General features: G+C 47.2%; 1 protein-coding gene across 39 annotated transcripts in view; it reads right to left on the reverse strand.

Annotated features, from left to right (window-relative positions):
* ZMYM2 (zinc finger MYM-type containing 2) overlaps positions 1–19106 on the reverse strand; it is a 186047-nt gene extending 166941 nt beyond the window's left edge. For 26 of the 39 annotated variants that reach the window (XR_010601090.1, XR_010601089.1, XR_010601088.1 and 23 more), the window contains exons 1-2: positions 18653–18825; positions 17660–17716 (exon numbers count right to left, since the gene is read on the reverse strand). The gene's annotated coding sequence lies outside the window, so the exon portion shown is untranslated. Of the gene's footprint in view, positions 1–17659; positions 17717–18427; positions 18826–19037 lie in introns of those variants that run through there. The other 13 variants (XM_065595439.1, XM_024105768.3, XM_065595405.1 and 10 more) reach the window with 8 other exon arrangements.
* Between the last annotated feature and the right edge of the window lie 773 nt (positions 19107–19879).

Here is a 19879-nt window from a genome sequence, read left to right on the forward strand (position 1 = left end):
CACTGCCGAACCCAGCATCATCTCTGGCCTGCTGAGTGATGGAATGATGCACCGTGAACGTGTGGACAGAGGACCACGTTGCAGCTCTAGAGATGTCCTGGATAGGGATGTGCGCCAGGAAGGCTGCCGAGGATGCCTGATCTCTAGTCGAGTCGGCTCAGACAATGGGACCCCCGCCAGATTGTGTGAGGACACCGGAAGGCCCTCCATCCTATCCGCTGTGGCAATGAAGAGCTGAGTCAACTTACGGAAAGGCTTGGTACATTCTAGGTAAAAAGCCTGGGCCCTTCGGACGTCCAAGACATGCAGCCACCTCTCCTCACTGGTCTTGTGCTGCTTAGGACAGAACACCAGGAGGAAGATGTCCTGGTTCATATGGCAGGAACACCAGGTGAGGCCTCAGCTGGACCTTACCTCTGTAGACTACCGTGTCCGACGGTTCTGAGGTCAAGGCTTCAATCTCAGAGATTTGCCTCGCCAATGTCACTGTCACCAGGAAAGCAACCTTCTATGAAAGGTGGGAAAGGGAGCAGGAGCCCAGCGGCTCAAAGGGTGGGCCCATGAGCCTGGAGAGGACCAAGTTAAGATCCCACTGTGGGACAGGGGTCCCTACCTGTGGGAAGAGTCTCTTGAGGCCTCTCAAGAATCTGACCGTCATTTCATGAGAAAAAACAGCGTCTGGCCCTGGATCGGTGGGTGAAAAGCAGAGATGGCTGAGAGATAGAATTGGCCTTCAACACTGGTTCTCCATTTGTAAGGTAACTCCCTTCTCTTCACGTGCCAATATATATTTATGCCTGTATCTGTAATTTTCACTCCACGCATCTGAAGAAGTGCGTTTTTTTACCCACGAAAGCTTATGCCCAAATAAATCTGTTAGCCTTTAAGGTGCCACCGGACTCTTCGTTGCTTCTAAGAGAAGGGTATGCCAGGCCCTGGTTCCTCAGATGAAGCAGGTAATCTAAGTGACTGTATGGAAGACCACGAGGGAGAGATGCCACACTCAGACGCCCAGCGGGAAAACCTCATCCACTTGGCCAGGTAAGTCAGTCTGGCGGAGGGCTTCCTGCTTCCCAAGAGGACCTGTTGGACCTCATCCAAGCAGGTCCACTCCTCTGGGTTCAGGCACGCAGCATTCATGCCAAGAGTTGGAGGGACAAGGCTGGGGTGTAAGAGCCGACCGTGGTTCTGTGACAGCAGGTCTGTTCGGTTGGGCAGGGGTCAGAGAGGGGCCACTGCCAGGTTCATGAGCGTTCTGAACCAGTGCTGGCGAGGTCACTCCAGGGCGACCAGGATAACCTGCGCCTTGTCTCTCTTGTTCTTTGCTAGGACCCTGCTGATGAGAGAAATTGGAGGGAACACCTACATAAGGTTCTCTGACCACGGCAGGAGGAAAGCATCGGAAAGGGAGTCCTTGCCCAGGCCCTGTTGCGAACAAAACCAGTGGCATTTCCTGTTTAGCCTGGTGGTGAACAGATCCACATGGGGAGTTCCCCACCTCTGGAAGATCACCCGGATGTAGCCTGCATGGAGTGACCACTCGTGATGAGAGGAGAAGTCCCTGCTGAGGTGATCCACTAGCATGTTCTTGACTCCAGGGAGGTGACAAGCTTCCAGATAGATTTTGTGGCTGATGCAGAAGTCCCAGAGACAGAGTGCCTCTTGCAGAGAGTCAACGAACGTGCTCCCTCTTGCCTGTTGATGTAGAACATACAGGCCATGTTATCCGTCAGGACTCTCACCACCTTGCTCAACAGGTGAGGTAGGAAGACACTGCATGCCAAGCGGATCGCCCTGAGTTCTTTACATTTATGTGTAATGTCATCTCCTCTGGGGACCACATACTCTGTCTGGAAGTCGCCAAGGTGCGCACCCCAGCCAAAATCCAAGGCGTCCGATAACTTGAGGGAGTGATAGGGGGTGTAGAACGGAACCCCCTCTAGGACCGTCATGCGATCGGTCCACCATCACAGTGAGGCGAATACCATCGGGGGAATGGTAACTACCTTGTCCAGGTGATCTCTGGACTGGGAATAGACCGTCACCAGCCATTGCTGCAGGAGCTGCATCCAGAGTCTGGCATGGCGGACAACATATGTGCACACTGCCATGTGACCCAGCAGGCGCAGAAAGACCCTGGCCATAGTCAGGGGGAATGCGGAGACTTCCGTGATGAGGTCTGTCAATGTCTGGAACCTTTCTAGCAGCAGGAATGCTCTGGTGCAGGTCGAGTCGAGCATCGCTCCAATGAACTCTATCCTTTGCACCGGAACTCACGTAGACTTTTTGTCATTCACCAGTAGGCCCACGGAGCAACACATGGCTTCCAGCACCATGGCATCCTCTTGGACCTGAGACCGGGAGTTGCCCTTGACTAGCCAGTTGTCAAGGTACAGTAGATCTGGATGACCCGATGCCTGAGGTAGGGAGCCACCACCAAAGTGCACTGGGTAAACACTCTGGGTGCTGTCACCAGACTGAATGGGAGGACCACAAACTGGTAGTGGTGGGGGCCCACCATAAACCGGAGAAAGCGTTTGTGACCTTGAAAGATCGCTATGTGGAAGTATGCGTCCTTCAAGTCGAGGGCGGCATACCAGTCTCCCGGATCCGGGGAGTGGATGATAGAAGCCAGGGAGACCAAGTGGAACTTTAGCTTCTTTAGATACTTGTTGAGATCCCTCAGGTCCAGGATGGGCCGCAGACTGCCCCTGGGATTAAGTAGTACCATAAATAGAACCTCTTGTTCCTGTACTCAAGAGGAACTTCTTCCACAGCACCCAAGTGCAGCAACCCCTTTACCATCTGTGCGAGGAGGCTCCTGTGAGAACGGTCCCTGAAGAGGGACAGGGAAGGGCAGTTGGGAGGGGGGTAGAAATAAACTGTAGGGAATAACATTCCTCCACAATATTGAGGACCCAGCCATCTGACATTATAGCAGTCCATGTGGGGAGGAAAAAAGAAAGGCAATTGGAAAACAGCAGGATAAATGGATCCAGGATATAGTCTTCTAGGTTGCCCTCGAGCGCACCCTCAAAACACTCGCTTGTCCCCCTGCTTATTGCAGGTCGAGCCCGACTGGGAAGAGGGGGGAGTTGGGTGGCTCGGGCGGCACTTGTAGCCCCTACTTTTCTTATGAGAGGGGGCTCCTAGCAGGGTTGACTCTCTTGGCCCTGAGATTGCTGCAGTTTGAACTGCTTACGGGCTGGACCGGTAACGTACAGCCCTGAGTTTTCAGGGTAGTGCGGGAGTCCTTTAGGCCATGCAATTTACTGTCCGTCTGCTCTGCAAACAGGGCTGGGCTGTCGAAGGGGAGGTCCTGCATTGATTGCCGAGTCTCCATTAACAGATCCAAGAAGAGCAGCCAGGCCGCCCTTCACATGGAGATGACCCAAGCCATGGAGCGAGCTGCGGAATCTGCTGCGTCCAAGGCTGCTTGGAAGGCCACTCCTCTTCAAGGATCACCCAGAATTCCTCCCTGAACCCTTGGAGCAGCAAGACCTCGAATTTGGCCACAGACTGCCACATATTGTAGTCATAGCGGCCAAAGAGGGCTTGGTGGTTGGCCACTCTCAACTGAAGGCTAGAAGACTTAAATTTTTCACTCAAACAGATCTAGTCTCTTTGAGTCTTTATTCTTGGGCATAGCCCCAAGTTGATCCTGCCTCTCCCTCTATGAGGGAGTTTGGGGCTGGGTGAGTATAGAGATACTCATTGCCTTTAGCTGGCAGAAAATATTTGTGCTGAGCCCTTTTTGATGTAAGTGGCAGGGAAGAGGGGGTTTGTCATAGGGTATTATTTTCAATACCCCCTCATGTAGGGGTAAAGCCACTCTCGCAGGTGCCATTGAGCAAAGTATGTCGAACAGTGAGTCCGATGGCTCCTCAAGTTCCTCTGCCTGGAACCCCAAGTTAGAGGTGACCCTCTTCAAAGGCTCCTGATGAGCCTTGGTGTCATCTTGCGGAACTGGGTGAGGGGGACCTGTAATTGCTTCGTCTGGCGATGATGAGGACGAAGCCAGTGCCGAGGGATCCACCACATCCCCGAGTGGTCCAATTGGCTGCTCCCCTAGGTCCTCATGGACCTGGGGGGGGGGGGGGGGGGTGTTCTTTCCCTGTGGGGCCTCCACCTCCGGAAGAGGGCAGGATGCTGCAGCCAATGGCCTGAAGCCCCCGCCACTGATTGGGCCGCTTGAAAGGCTGGGTGAACCCCCATGGATTCCAGGGGTACCAAGCTACCAGCCATTGGCCTGGAGGCCACAGGGTCAGTTGCGGTGCCGACGAGATTAACGGTACTACTGGTATCAAGGCCTCTCCTGCTACCAGGGACTCCTGATCAGCACCAGTCTTAACCGGAGCGGACGCTGCGGAGTGACCATGACCAGCTGGCCCAGTGGCCCTCCTCCCCACAGTGCCAGCCACTATGCCTCAACACCGACTTGTCCGATCAGGATGAGTTCCTCCTATGGGACGCCAGGAATCTGACGTTCAGCGGATCTGCATTGGTAGACTAGCGATCTACGCCTCACACTGCTTGACCTGTACCAGGAGTACAGAGCAGGCTGGTCGTCGGTAGAATCTCCCCGATCGAGGGGATTCGCATCTCAGCAACAGGCACCAGCGGCCAGGTGACTGGTGACCACGTTCAGCCCATCAGTCACAGGACTGGTGCCGAGGCATTGGAGACATGATAGGTCAGCCTTGACGCTCATGCCGGGGGACACATGCCTCCGCAGGTCTGCGCCAGGTTACCGGCGAGCCACGCCTCGAATCCTGCTGTCAGTGCCCAAGGTCTGGAGACCGAAGAGGGCTTCTTCGAACCTGCCTCCCAAAGTCCGAGGCATGACGGCTCTCCGGTCAGGATGTCCCCTGCGCTGGGGAGCGGCGCTGCTGAGGCGGGGACACTCGAAACAGTCCTACGGTGGGTTTGGGTACCACCGGAGCCAGTGTGGGCGGCACCGGTAGCATCAGGATCTCCTGCACTGCCTGCAGAGCCTCAGGCATTGATGGTACTTCAAGTTGACAGACGACCTCATCACTGTCCAGTGTGTCAGGCATAGTACGGGAGGGGCTCAACCGCCTGACATGCACTGGGGCCCGACTCCCTGACGGAGATACTGAGCCGCCTAGTGCAGGTTTGGCTCTCCTCCGGCCCTCTCCTTTCCCTTACAGGAAGTGGAGATCTTCCCCTCGCGGACCTCTTGGGCTTCTTGGCTGGGGAGGGGGATCAGTGCCGGCTTGTAGACGGCACTGGCAGGGCGCGCTGTACCGATGCTGCAGTGCTCGGGGCTGAGTCGGACCTCTGCTCCAGTGCCAGGGTCAGCGCCAACTCCATCAGGAGTGCCCTGAGACCGATGTCTCTCCCCTTTTTCGTTCTGGGTTTGAACAACTTACAGATGTGACACTTGTCGCTTATCTGTCCTCCCTTCAACAGCTGATGTGCGGGTTGCTGATGGGCTTGGGCCGCTTACAACGATTGCATAGTTTATAGCCTGGGGACTGGGGCATGCCCCGTCCCTAGGCTGAGTCCCATCCGGGACCAACTAACTAGAACAAACGATAAGGGTAAAACTAAACTAAACTAAATACAACTATTTTACAAGAAACATTCGTGAGACACTGAACTAAGCAAAAGCTAGCCGAAGCAGCAGAAGTTCCAGCAGCAAGAAGGAACTGAGGGTGGGGGGGAGCTGGTGGTGCCCCTTATACCACACCATGCAGGCACCACTCCAGAGGGTGCCAGAGCCGGTCCCCTACAGATACTGCTAAGGCAGTGGTTCCCCAAACCCCTGGGGGTTCATGAAATGTTACAGGGGGTTCTCGGGAAAAAATTCCCTAATGGCGGACAGAGCTGCCTTAGGGACCCCGAGCAGCACGGGACCAGGATTCCGGAGCCCCTGGACTTCCAAGAGCTAAGCAGATTAAAGCAAGCACATCTATCACACTGAGGAGATTTAAACTTCAAGACTCCTTAGAAGAAATGGAAAGGGAAGTGGATATTTTTTGCTGTTTTTAAAATTAAATAGGCAGCTAATATTGTTTTTAAAATTATTATGAAGAACAAGTTTAAGCTTTGTTGTAACATGTGCTGTTTGCTTGAACTGCTCATAGGATGACCAGATGAAATGAAGAAAATATTGGGACACCGGGATGGGGGGCAAAAAGCCGGCGCAAAATATCGGGACAAAAATTGCATCCCAACCGATCTCTGGGACAAACAGCTCAAAATCGGGACGTCTGGTCACTCTAACTGCTCAAGACCTGAATGCTTGTATAAGAGGAACTCTTTGAGTTGGCTTCTTAGATACCTTCATGCTGTTTCACATCTGATACTTCTTGATAAAACATAGGAGCCTTGTCTTATAACAAGCTTATTCAAAGTGATACAAGCTACGAAAGTGAGATCTTGGAAGAGTGCTGCCATTTTCATAATGTAATAAAAATACTGTAATGATAAATAATTAATTAATAATAAATAGTGTGTAATAAGCATGTAATAAAAACAAATTTTATATTTGCAAGATCACTGCTTTTATAATTTATTCTCAGGTAAAGGAGAAAATCCCTGGAAATATTCCTTTTTAGGAGGGGGTTCGCGAGACTTGACATTTTGGTGAAAGGAGTTCACAGGTTGTTAAAGTTTGGGAACCACCGTGCTAAGGGAAAAACTTCCGGCACCGGTGCATGTGGCGAGCACACACACCTAATATGGAATGAACATGAGCAAGCACTCTAAGAACCCTCCATTCTTTTAACCTAAATAAAAGAAAAAGAAAAAAGTCTTTATATTTATGGTGAGGCCTATATAAAAGCCAGTCCACCTGATGTGAAATGGTACATGTCACTACTAACTAGAGTATTAGTCTTAGCATAAAGTGGACAGATTAATATCCTACTTTTCAATTAAAAGTTTAAATATTTAATCTTAGATCAAAGATTATACAGAATGTTTTACAGAAAAATAGGCCTATTCCCCAGCACCACCAAAAAACAGATCTAACTGATAGTGGTTCTTTACCAATACATTACAGTTTTTAATTAAATTATCATCATTGTAGCCCCTTGAAGCCGTAGTCATTGACTAGTATTGGTCAGCATGACAGGCAACTAACTGTCTCAGCCCAGCAGCCTCAATATTGTCAAGTTTTCGGTAGGCATCAAGGCAAAGGAGAATTTTTAAGGAAGATCATGAGATAGCTTTACAGATGTCTGCAGGGAGCCTCTCCCGGTAGAAAGCAAGAAGACATTTGTTAGAAAAATGTAATAAGTGGGCAATAGAGATTGCCATCATGGTCCGAGGAGAGGCAGGAGTGAACATCTCAATAGTGAATGAAATGACAGGCAGGATGGGGATTGGCCATGCAAATGAAGACAAGCAGTTTATGTCTGATTAGGTTGAGAAGGAGGAACCAGTAGAGGGATGCAAACAGAGGGGTGACATGATCAAAGTGATGGGCTAAGAAAACAATACATGCATTCCAAATGGATATGAGCAAGGCAAGACTGCATTTGTCAAGGCCAGAGATAAAGATGTTGCAGTAATAATGATGTAAGGTGATGAGAGCCTGCATAAGAGCCTGAATAAGAAAGGCCGTATCTTAGAGCTGTTATGCAGAAAACCTGAAAGATTTAGATATAGCCAGGTTGTGAGAACCTAGAAAGAACTCCAAGTCAAAGATGTCACTGAGCTCATGGGCCTGAGCTGCAGGAAGGATAGTGGTGTTGGCCAAAGTGATCAAGAAAGGAGGTATTGGAGAGAGTTTGGGGGGGAGGGGGGGGAAGAGAGATTAAGGACTCTGCATTAGCCACACTAAGCTTGAGCTGACATTAAGGAGATCTCAGAGACAGAGATTTTAGTTGAGGAAAAAAGGAGATGGGTCTGGGGTAGAGAAAGATCTACATATTATCAGTATAGAGATGGTAGTTGAATTCGTATTTATAGATGAGATTACCTAGAGATAAGGTGTATAGGATGAAGAGGACCAAGGGCAGACCCCAAAAGAACAGCACCCCCTCCCCCAGTTGGAAGTGGAGCTAGAGAGATGAGGAGGATCCTCAAAAGGACATGCTGAAGGAGTGATTTAAAAAAGGCAGGATGAGAACCAGGAGAGGACAGTCATGGAAGCCAAGGAAGACCAAGAAGTGCACAGACGACTGTGTCGAAGATGACTGCAGATGGGAATACTGATTCTCAGATTTGGCTAGGTAGAAATCATTAGAGAGCAAGTTTTAGTGGCGTGCAAGGGGCAGAAACCAGAATGGAGAGCATCAAGGGATCTCCAGACAGTGACTGTAAAAGGCACAGTCAATGAGCTTAGAGATGGAAGGGAGAAAGGGCAGTAGTTGAAGGTACAAGTGGAGTCAAAGAAACATTCTTTTTAAGATGGGAGAGACAAAAGTATGCTTGCAATTGTGGGGAGGAGGGCATATGGAGTCAGAGGAAAGAGAGCAAGAATATTTTGTAATATTTTCAACAACAGAGTTAATAAAAAAAGAAAAGTGGCTCCACATTGTCAGGGCATAGTGATTGTGAGCCCTAAAAAGGGCCCAATACAAAAAATTCTGAGCACCTGCTCTTTTTCTATAGCCCCTTTAAGGTCTCTCAACTTGGTCATCCAAAAATCAGGAGTCACTTGACTGCTAACACTGGAGTTTCTGTGGGAGTTTGGCCTGAGAGGACAGTGATGACTTTGTGTTCTGAAGGCCCAGTGATTTCTTACAGGTGTATGGCTTGGTTCAGTGCTTGCTAAAATCCTTTAATGAGGAGGTGGTGCTGTGGAAGTTCCATTCCCCCTTACATTTTTGTTTCTTGTTTTTCTGTATAGGATCTAGGAAGAGAAGTCAACAATGGCTACTGAACCAGCATTAGAAGTGACCCAAAGAGGAGAGGAGATGCAGAAACTGCATGATGTATTTCATCCTTGAGGGGTATCTGATGGAAGATTATTCTCAACTGATGCATTCAACTTTGGATATCTGGGGTATTAACCTTCTGGGATCAAGGCTGGCATGACTGGAAAAAAAAAAAAAAAGCTTTAAAACTATGAGATATGGAGAGTAGGTTGGAGAGACTCGTGAAATCTCCATGCCTGGCTTCAAAACAGGAGAGGGGGAAAAATCATCTAAATGAAGATATAGTGATGTTCCGTTATCCTTTACGAGATAAGATTATGGACAGCCAGAAGAAAGAAAGTGAAATATTGATTGCAGTAGTAGCCAGGTAAGAGTTATTCTTAGTGAAAGGGCTATATCTAATCTGACTAAAAAACTGGACAAGGTCCAAGGGAAACAACTGAAATGCTTGTACGTGAATGCAAGGAATATGGGCAATAAAATGGAGGAACTGGGACTACTGGTGCAGGAGATCAAGCCAGACATAGGAATTACAGAAACATGGCGGAATAGCACTCATGACTGGAATTCAGGTATCAAAGGGCATGTGCTGTTTAGGAGAGAGAAAAAGGTAAAAGGTGGTGGGGTCTGTTCAGGTCAAAATCACTTTAGGGATGGATTGTAAAAGAAGTTCTATTTGAATAGCATTAGTAGTCTACTATGGACCCGTAGGGTCAGATGTGGATATGGATATCGACCTCTAATATTATTAGAGAGAGAAATACTTCTGGGAATTGTGCATAATGAGTGACTAACTTCCCAGATATAAATTGGAGAATAAATTATACTAATACTGGAAGGGCCCAGATATTCCTGGATGTGATAGATGACAGTTTTCTTCATCAAATTGTCCCTGTACCAGCAAGAGGTGATGCAATTTTACACTTTGTTTTGGTAAGCAGTGAGGACAGCATAGAAGAACTGGGTGTAGGATAACCTTGGATTGAGTAATCACAAGTTGATTCAGTTTTAAAAAATTGGAAGGATAATCAAAACCAGGTCATCAACTGATTTTTTTTATTTCAAAAGACCAGACTGAGAAATTAAGGGAATTAATTACAGAAGTTAACTGGACTGAAGAGGTCAAGGACTTAAATGTGGAGTAGGCTTGGAATTTTTTCACACCAACCATACAAAAACTATCAAATTTGCATACCAATCAAGGGAAGGGTTAGGGGAGGCTTGTAAAGAACGGCTTCACCTCCAGACCCAGCTAGATGAATAACCAGCTCAAAAAGGCTATTAGGAGTAAGTAGAGAGCATATAGGGAATGGGAAAAGGGGTTGATCAGCAAAGAAAGCTACACTGTGGAGGTTAGAAAATGTAGGAATAATGTGAGAATAGCTAACAGTCAAGCTAAATTAGCTCTTGCCAAGAAAATTAACATGAGGGTTTTTAGTTATATAAATAAAAAGAGGATAAGGAAGGATGAGGTTGGGCCACAATGCAGTGTGAGAGGGAAGAAGATTAAAAATAATCTAGGTATGGCCCAAAAGCTAAATGAGTACTTTGCCTTGATTTTCAGTTAAGAATGATAATGTGGAGCACATGCATGAAGGCAGTACAGCTAATAGAAATGAGTGTCTAGATATGGAAATTATCACATCTAAGGTGGAAGAAAAGCTTTAGAAGCTTGATGTGCTCAAATTGGGAGGACCAGATAATTTCCATCCCAGAATCCTGAAAGAACAGGCATACGAGATTGCTACTCCTGTATCAAGGATTTTTAATAAATTGCTATTCAGTGGAAGTACCATATGCTGGAGAATAGCAAACATCATACCGATGTTCAAAAAAGGGAAAAAAGTGATTCAGGCAATTTCAGACCTGTTAGTCTGACCACCATAGTACGTGAGGCTTTAAAACTGTGAAGGAAAGAATAATTAAATTCATGGAAGGAAATGGATCTAATGAACATGAGTTTACCACCAAAGGTAGATCATGCCAGACTAACCAGATTTCCTTCTTTAAGAAAATAATTTTTTTTTATAGATAAGGGAAGCGCATTAGATTTAATATACTTGGACTTCAGTAAAGCTTTTCACATGCTATCACTGTGAAATTATTAGCTAAATTAGGGTAGATGGGGATCAGTACAAAAATTGTAAGGCAGATAAGGAACTGACTAAAGGGGAGAAGGCAAAGGGTTGTGCTGAAAGATGAATTACTAGACTGGATGGAGGTTACTAGTGGAGTTCCTTAAGCATTGGTCTTGGAACTAATCTTATTCAATATTTTTATAAATGACCTTGGCACAAGAAGTAGGCATGTGCTAATGAAATTTGCTGATAACACAAAGTAGGGAGGCATCATCAATATAAAGGAGGATCAGAATGTTATACAGGAAGATCTGAATGACCTTGAAGACTGAAGTGACAGAAATGGAATGAAATTCAATAGCACAAAGTGCAAGGTCATGCACTTAGAACCTAATAAGAATTTCTGCTACAAGCTGGGGGCTTATCATCTGGAAGTGACAGAGGATGAGAGAAACCAGAGTGTGTGGGTTGATCAGAGGATGATTATGAGCCACCATTGTGATGCAGTTGCAAAAGAGGCAAAGGTGATCCTAGGATGCAGTAGACGAGGCATTTCAAGTAGAGATAAAGTAGTATTAATGCAATTGTACAATGCATCATAAGACCTCATCTGGAATACTGTATACAATTATGGTCACCCATGTTCAAGAAAGATTAATTCAAACTGGAACAGGTATAGAGAACTACTAGAATCATCAGGGGAATGGAGGGCCTATTTTATGAGAGAATGGAACAGCTTGGCCTAGCAAAAAAGAAGGCAGAGAGGCGATATGATTACTCTCTATAAATACATCAGGGGATAAATACCAGGGAGAGTGAAGACCTATTTAAGCTTAAGGACAGTACTGACACAAGAACAAATGGATACAAGTGTCCATGAACAAATTCAGGCTGGAAATTAGAAGACAGTTTCTAGTCATCAAAGGAGTGAGATTCTGGAACAGCCAGCCTCCCAATAGGAGCTGTGGGGGGTAAACAACTTTTTAAGAGAGCTGGACATATGTATAGGAGTGATTATATGACATATGTATAGGAGTGATTACATGATGGGATTGCTTGTGACAAAAGGCATAACCTAGCAGCCCTAGGGCTCACTTCAGGTTTATGTCTTACATTCCTAAAACCTCATGCTTCAGGATCTCAGCAGGCCAGCTGCAGAGGTCAGGAAGGAATAGCCTGCAAAACACACACACACGCACCCCTATGTATTCTCGGGGGTGGGGAGGGCTTTTTTTGTCTCCTTCCTCTGAAGCATCACGGATGGTCACAGCTGGAGCTGGGACATTGGGCAGGGTGTGCAAGGGCTCAGAAGTGGCACGGAGCATTCTCTCTCAGGTACTTGGCTCTTGCTCACACGCTCACGATCTAGCTAACTGCCATATGTAGGGTCGGGAAGAAAAATTGCCCCAGGTCAGACTGGCAGTGAACTGGATTATGATCACCTTCCTCTGCAGTGCATGGATCGTCATCACTTGCCAGGATTAACTGGGTATAGCTAACAATTTCCCTGCCGTTGCAGGGGCCTCAGGCACTGGAGTACCTTGGGCCCCGCTATTCTCTGCCTGTGACACATAAGTCTAGTCTTTGTGAGCTGTAATACTTTGATCTAATTTAAGCAGTTGCTGAGTGGTGCTGTTGGCCTGTGATATACAGGTCAAACTGGATGATCTGTTGGTCCTTTCTGGCCTTAAACGCTATGAAAATTGATCCTGAACTGAGGTAAAAGATATGTGAAGTTATCATAGTAAGTTTTTAATATAAATGTATATAGCATTCATTACCTTGGTGGCAATGTACACCCAAATTATACAAATCAAAGAAATCCTTCCCAGCATGCAACTCCAGCCTGCACCCTTTTTTTAATTGGAAGGGGAAGGAGGGAGAGAAGAGAGATGGCAGATGGTTCAATTTATGCCTCAGTATGCTGTTGCAACTGTAATTATAACTATCAACTTTCCCCCATCCTTTCTACTCTGCCACAATTATGCCAACCTCAAATGCCAGTTTGACCTCTTCTGACATCTATCTTCATGCTTTCCACTATGATGCCTCATGCAGATAGAATGCCCTCCCTAAACTAATGTAAGGCCACTACCCTCTTCTAATGACCTCCTTCTGGTCCAACTAGTGACAACTAAGTCAGGTGGGAACAGAGCAGAAGGACAATACTTTTAAGTGATTTGGTATTGTTAAAATGTGCACATAGTTAATTCACATAATATCCAAGACTGGGGAAGGAAAAAAGGGGGTAACACTCGTTTTTCCACATTTATTTGTCACTTCTCATGCTAATGAAAAAGATAAATTCTTTGTGGCAGGGACCATGTCTTTCTAGATATCTGTATTGCACCTGTCACACTACGGGGCTCCAATCCGGATTAGCACCTTTGGTGCAAATCACAATAAAAATAAAATTCTTCCAGGTAACCCAACAATAAAGCTTTTTCAGCAGGGACACAAATTAAGGAGTGCTACATTTATTTAAATGAACAAATATAGTATTCCATGTATGTAGTTTCTTGCAATAAATCAGTCTGTGAAAATATTTTAAGCATTCTATGAAGAGGCAATACATTTAAATGCTGAATGTTCTAGAGATCTAAAACAGTGCACACCTGAAGTGCAACAGCAAAATAAGATTTAAAGTTAAGTTACTGAAAATCTTGAATGTAAATTTTGAAGTGAGACTACCACCCAAAGCATGAGATCATCATTAAATAATCATTCAGTGTGACAGGGTGCAGGATGGGGACAGAAGGGAGTTTAACCATTTAAAAACACACACACGCTTTGGAACTATCACCCACACAAGATTTTACTTCAAATGGGTTTTAGTGTCAAGTCTATACAGACTATGCATCAATCTGAAAATGCTCATTTGAGTACAGAGTTGAATGACCTTGATTCATTTTGGATACGTTGAATTAGTAAGACTTTCACAGCCTAAATTATAAACAGTAACAGAAATAACTTTGTAAACATTTCCCAGTTAAAATAATTTGAACAAACCCCAATACAAGTTAGGCTGTCAACAAGAGCCCCAAATTAGACACCCGGCAGAAAGCAGCCTGGTTGTTTCATGACCACAGAAACTGCCATATCAGATAAGAACAGTGATTCACCTAAACCACTATCGTGTCCATGACCAGTACCAAATGCTTCAGAGGAAGATTCAAGAAACCCTGTAGTGGACAATTATGAAATAATGGTCTATAAGAAGTCTCGTAAAACAATCACTAACTGACAAGGGTTAAGTCCTGAAGCATTAAGTTTTTATCCTGTCTTTAAAAAAAAATTAATCCTAACATGTAACTTGATATATTCCTATAAAGCTCTTTGACTCAATGATATCTAGTGGCACTGAGTTTCACAGATTAATTAAGTTTTGTCTTGTAACCGATCACTTCCAGAAACTGGAAGAGGCCTTAAACTGCAAAAAATCACTATTTAAGTACATGCAAGTTGAGTTTAATCAATATATCAAGATACCAAGTGAAAAGGGACATAAAAGTTAACTATACACCATAGGTGTCTTTTTACTCCTAATCCATTTCTTAACTTCTTTCAGGTGAAAGATTTCTCCTAATAGTATTAGAACTCAAGTGACTAGGAAATAAGCTTCGGTCCTGCACAAAGAGCACAAAGGACAAGAAACCAACAATACAGAAGGACGTACTAATTTCTACTTTCACCAACATTTGTAACTAGCAGGCAGCCTACAAGCAGTAAGGAACAGAGTTCAAAGAGAACTTAGTAGCTTTCGTATGGATGGGAGACTAAGTCACAGGCTCCAGGAAGGCAACATGACTAAGGCCATGTCTACACTTACAAGCTTACAATGGCACAGCAATACAGCTGTGCTGCTGTAAGAGCACTCATGTAGTCACATTATGCCAACAGGAGAGTTCTCTCCCATCGACATAATAAAACCAGCTCAATGAGCGGCGGTAACTATGTCGGCAGGAGAGTGTCTCCAACCAACAGAGCGCTGTGCACATAAGTGCTTATGCCAGCAAAACTTAATGTAGCTCAGGGTGATGTTTTTTCACACTCCTGAGCAACAAAAGTTTTGCTGACACAAGTGCTAGTGTAGACATAACCTAAATCACGGAGGCACAAATTTGGCTTTAATAATAAAACAAGTTGCAGTGAACTGCTTTTGACAGGAAACAAAACTGAACTCTGCTAGCCAAGAAGACTCTAAAACACACACAGTTATAAGGTCTACATTAAACAAGTTTTTATCCAGCTCCCTGGACGAGACAAGTTCTCTCCCCAACAGGTTTGATCCAACTAGGCTGCCTGCACCACAACCCTTCATCATTCTAGGGTACTTTAGATAGAATTCATTGCCATTTGAGGAAAATGGGCCTTTTGGAAGAAAATCTAACATAAAAGACCTACTCTGCACAAGTGTAGAAGATTTTGTAGCATTTTTCATTAGTCGCAGTACTGGCTCTAATGTCCTTGATCAAATTTCCCATTCCCCCTATTATCCAGTGTGTCTGTTTGGTTGCCATCCACCATAAAAGATGTAAGATAGATTTCAGTAGTTCTCTGTACAATACATAAAGTTTTGGGGACGAAAGATGCCACAGCAATGTAAAAATGGTAGTGCTGGACAAGGCACAACAAATAGCCAAGACCGATTCAACAAAATCTACTAAAAGAGTTGGAAAATAAGTCAACTGAGACCTTGGTCCCACATGCCTTCACGTATGTTTTGCACATGCTCAATTCATAGAAGATACAGAATTTCACATTCACTTTGCTTTTATATACTTGTCAAAACAATCCCTCCCAACATTTTATTCCAAAGAAAAAGCAACAGTAGATTGGAACAAAAGATTTAGGATCAATGAAGAATTAAGAGTGACTTAGTTTATTAATATGGTTAAACAGAGGCTTTATAAAAAGGGATTTGCTCTATACATCTGCCTTTAGAACACCATGATGGTTCAAGATGTTTGGTTCTTATCTATACTTTTATACAGAAAGAGTATTGCATAAAGCTATTCTTGTCTTCTAGCAGACAGCCATGCAAGACTGTCATGAAAATGTACTAGTCCAGGCACAATAATATACTTGCCTTCCCTTTGCCATTGTGATAGTGGTAGTGATGATTACGATGATAAATCAACCTAATTATATTTACTCACTCATCCTAAAAAAGGTTACTTGCCCTGAGTGAGAAGGCTAGTAGAATTTTGCAATGTTGACATAAGCTGTTACTCAGAACTTAGATATTACAGCAATATGTACAATAGTTATTACACTGGAATATATAAAGAGCTGAGGCTGGAAGGTAGCCTTATACCACAGGCAGAATAGAAACCTAAAAATTAAAAATAAGGTACTGCAGCAAATCAGAGATTATATTAGAACAAGCTCTTTAATAGTTAGAGGCTGTGTGAGTTCTAATGGTCAGTGTTACTGCTCATTTTAGAATTTCAGAATAAATCCAAACATGAATGCCAGAGAATTAGAGCTGTGGATTTATTTAGGGAGCCACCTAGTCTCTGTATCTATGTACATAATAAGAAGTGCAACGTAAAGTTATTGCCCAATGCTACTGGAAAAGAACTTTCTTTTTTACTTTCTTTGACTATCCTCTGTAATATTAAGATATCAAACAAGATGTAAATGTTTAGGAATATTTTCAGATTTGGAATCCTTCTACACAAAATCGAATTTACTGCCCAAAGTATGTACTGACTTCTTGTTTTGTTCTGCCTCCAGCACGTTTGTTAACGAGATGTTTCAGTGCAATCAATAGATCGTTGCAGCGGCCTCTAGTGGGGAAACCCTGCAACACCGACAGCATCCAGTCTCGTGAGCTCTCAAAATACATTGTGGCTATAGATACTAATATTACTTTCGCCTTCACTGCGCTACTTTGTAATTTTGGGATTCGTGATTCCACAGGGCGCAGAAAGAACATTACTAAAAAGGTGCAAACCTACGACAAGTTACACCCAGAACCTACGTGAAAAAGGATCAATAGTCGTCTCTCCTTATGTGAGCTAACACCTAACAGAGAACACAATCTGCTTCGAAAATCCCATACCGATAAGACACTGAAACGGATCAGTGACAAGGTGTGGGTTTCTCAGGTGACCTCAGCGGTTTTGGGGAAACAGCAAGACAGATGGTTGCTTAACACGGGAACCTTGCTGTGACACGTGAAACCCCAATGGCACCCGACAGAATCACCCAAGCAAACCCGCAGGCAGCAAGAACTGATCCAACTACACAAAGGCCAGACACTGGAATAGGCTCTGCGAATTACTGGATTATTTTAGATCTCTGCCTTCCCCCGTACTCCTACAGGCAGGTTACAGGAAAGATATAAAATTAAAGATGGCTAAATGTGTCACGTTGTGTATTTTAATGTACAATCTAAAACTCTAGAGGGCAGCCGAAATATGCCCTCCCCCCTCCCCAGCTGAGTAACGTGAGAGCGGCAGGAGCCCGTCGTCTGCTTGCTGGAGTTGGTATTGCAGGAGCGATGCCTGCAGCAGCAGCGCCCACCCCGAGGAGGAGCCGCCTCACAGCCATTACAGGGGCTTCGCCCCAGGGCAGCAGCTGCTGCACCCAGGCATCTCCCCCACCCTATCCCGGACGCTCCTCCTCTTACCCCGATCCCCACACCACAACGCAGAAGGGGGTTGACCCCTCCCCAAAGATAGGGCTACTTGAGGCAGAAATAGATACATAAATAGCACTCACAATGGAGCTCCTCTCCTTTCTGGTCTCTGCCAAGGCTGCACCAAACTGGGCTGGAGCCTAGGGGAAAGGCATGGGGGTTAACATGCGGCCGGTGGGGGGGGGGGGGGGGGGGGAGGGGAGTCAGCAGCGTCCCCTTTGCCTGGGCAGGTATTACCTGCATTGCCCGCCACTTCCCTCACCCCCCACTCCTACACATGGCCTTCCCAGTGGGTTATGGGGTAACACCCCAAAGAGACATCCAGCTCCCCGCTGAAGGAAGGATTGCACGGATCTGCCCCGGGGCCTTTCCTGGGAAGGTGCAAGTAAGAAGTACCCGGCAGCAGAGGAGTGCTTATTATCTGCTAACTTGCCCAAACAGCCCCTCAGCGGAGCCCCCTGCCGCGGGGGGCACAGAGCCCTCAGCAGCCACCCCTCTATGCTAGAATAACGCCCTTGTGCCCCGCACGCTCCCTAAGCAGTTGCCCCGGGTCTCGGGTTTGCCCCCCTGCAGTCGGCCAGCAGCACTGCCGCCTCCTGTCCGCCATTAGAGACACCCAGCCAAACAATACGGGAGGGGAGCAGCGGCGGCGGCAGGATCCGCGGAGCGCAGCGCCGGGCAAAAGAGGGAGACACCCGCGGGCGGGAGGGGGCGAGGAAGCGGGGCACAACAACAGCCGAGGGCCCGGAGGAGGAGGGAGCGAGTTAAAATAGGAGGCGCTAAAGCTGAAACACCCCTCCCCCCAAATGCCCCTGCGCCCCCGGTTCTGCCCCAGCCCGCCTGCGATTTACCTCCTTCGCCGCCACCCCACCGAGATTGTCACTGGGGCTGCCCCAGTCCTACCCGCTCCTCTCTGTGACGAGAGGCGGCAGCAGCGACGCCACAGTGGGGCACTTAGCCCGGGTGGCTGTGAGGCACGGCGGCTCCCCTCCCATCCCCGCCCTAGGGGCAGCTCTGAGCCTCCAGCTGCCCCCCTGTCCGCCCCTAGGGTGCGGCACTCCCCGTCCCCACCTTACCCAGCTCCCCACCGCTCACAGGCTCGGGGCTCCCCCTCCCCCCGGTCACACGCACTCCGCGCTACTCCTCCGCCGCCTCAACTCTAACTCGGTCCAGTCCCGGGCTAAGCGCAGCTGCTAGCGAGGGGAAGGAGGAGCAGGGCCAACCGAGCTTGGGGAAGAACGGCCTCCCTAACATGCCCATTGGCTCCCACAGAGGGTGAGCTTTAGCGGTAGGCAAGCCGATTGGACGGACCGTCCGTCCATCGTAGCATCCTGCAGCAAGTTGGGTCTAAAAGCTGCCAATCTTTCTTCTAACCACGCCCACAGTTCTTCCCACTTTGATCCATCAGGTTAGAGAAACCCGAATTTCATTGCCCACCAGCAGCAGCAGTAGTTCTAATACCCGGGTATTGGGGCTGGGAGGCGATGGGGGCTCCGCTCCGGTTCCCAGTGCAGCTGTTTGACAGTAACTTGCAGAAGTTTTGGTGTAAGGCTGGCCACACTCATCCAGACAACTGCTAGGGTGGGGAGAGTACAGTGTATTACCCTATCCCATCCTTGTGCAGAGTCCCTAAGGGCAACAGCCCCAGTCGTGGGCTCGGGGTAATCACCCCATGTTCGCCGAGGGCAGGGCAAGCACACCTCATCCACAGCTTCTTATAGGTTGGGCCCCGCCCCCCGGCAGGGATATGAACCTGGGCTGGAGCCATTTCCATGAAGGACAGAGTGTGGCTAATGGAAACCCTCCCCCACAGAAGAGCGAGAGAACGCACAGTCCCCTCCCCCGGGGCAGAGACTCTCCACACCCAGGCCCCACTCAGGAGTCTCCCCGCCTCCTCCACTAAGGACTCCCACCCACGCTGTCGGAGGGAGCCATGTCGGTAGCCGCCATAGCTCCTGGAGAAGCTGCTGGTGGTAGTGGTGGTGGTGGTGGTAGTGGTGGTAACGTCCTCCATTTTGTCGGAAGCTGCTGCGGGGAACTTGGGACCAATTCAAACCAAGCTGAGCCTCAGATGGGAGGCAGTTGGAAGCGCCTCTGCCTTGCAATGACACACGCAGGGCGCCCCAGGCAATGCCCTGGGGTGGTCCGCGGGGCTCAGCGCGGCAAAGGCGGCAAGACACCGAAAGCCAGGCTCTCCTCGCTCCCTCTGCCAAAATGGAGGCTGCGCACTTCCTTTGCGCGGCTGCTTCCCCCTTTCTAGCCATGGGACTCATGCCCGCTTCTTCGAGGACCTGGAGAGCTCA

The sequence above is a fragment of the Chrysemys picta genome, chromosome 1 (genome assembly GCF_011386835.1).
Source record: "Chrysemys picta bellii isolate R12L10 chromosome 1, ASM1138683v2, whole genome shotgun sequence".
Classification (NCBI taxonomy): Eukaryota; Metazoa; Chordata; order Testudines; family Emydidae; genus Chrysemys; species Chrysemys picta.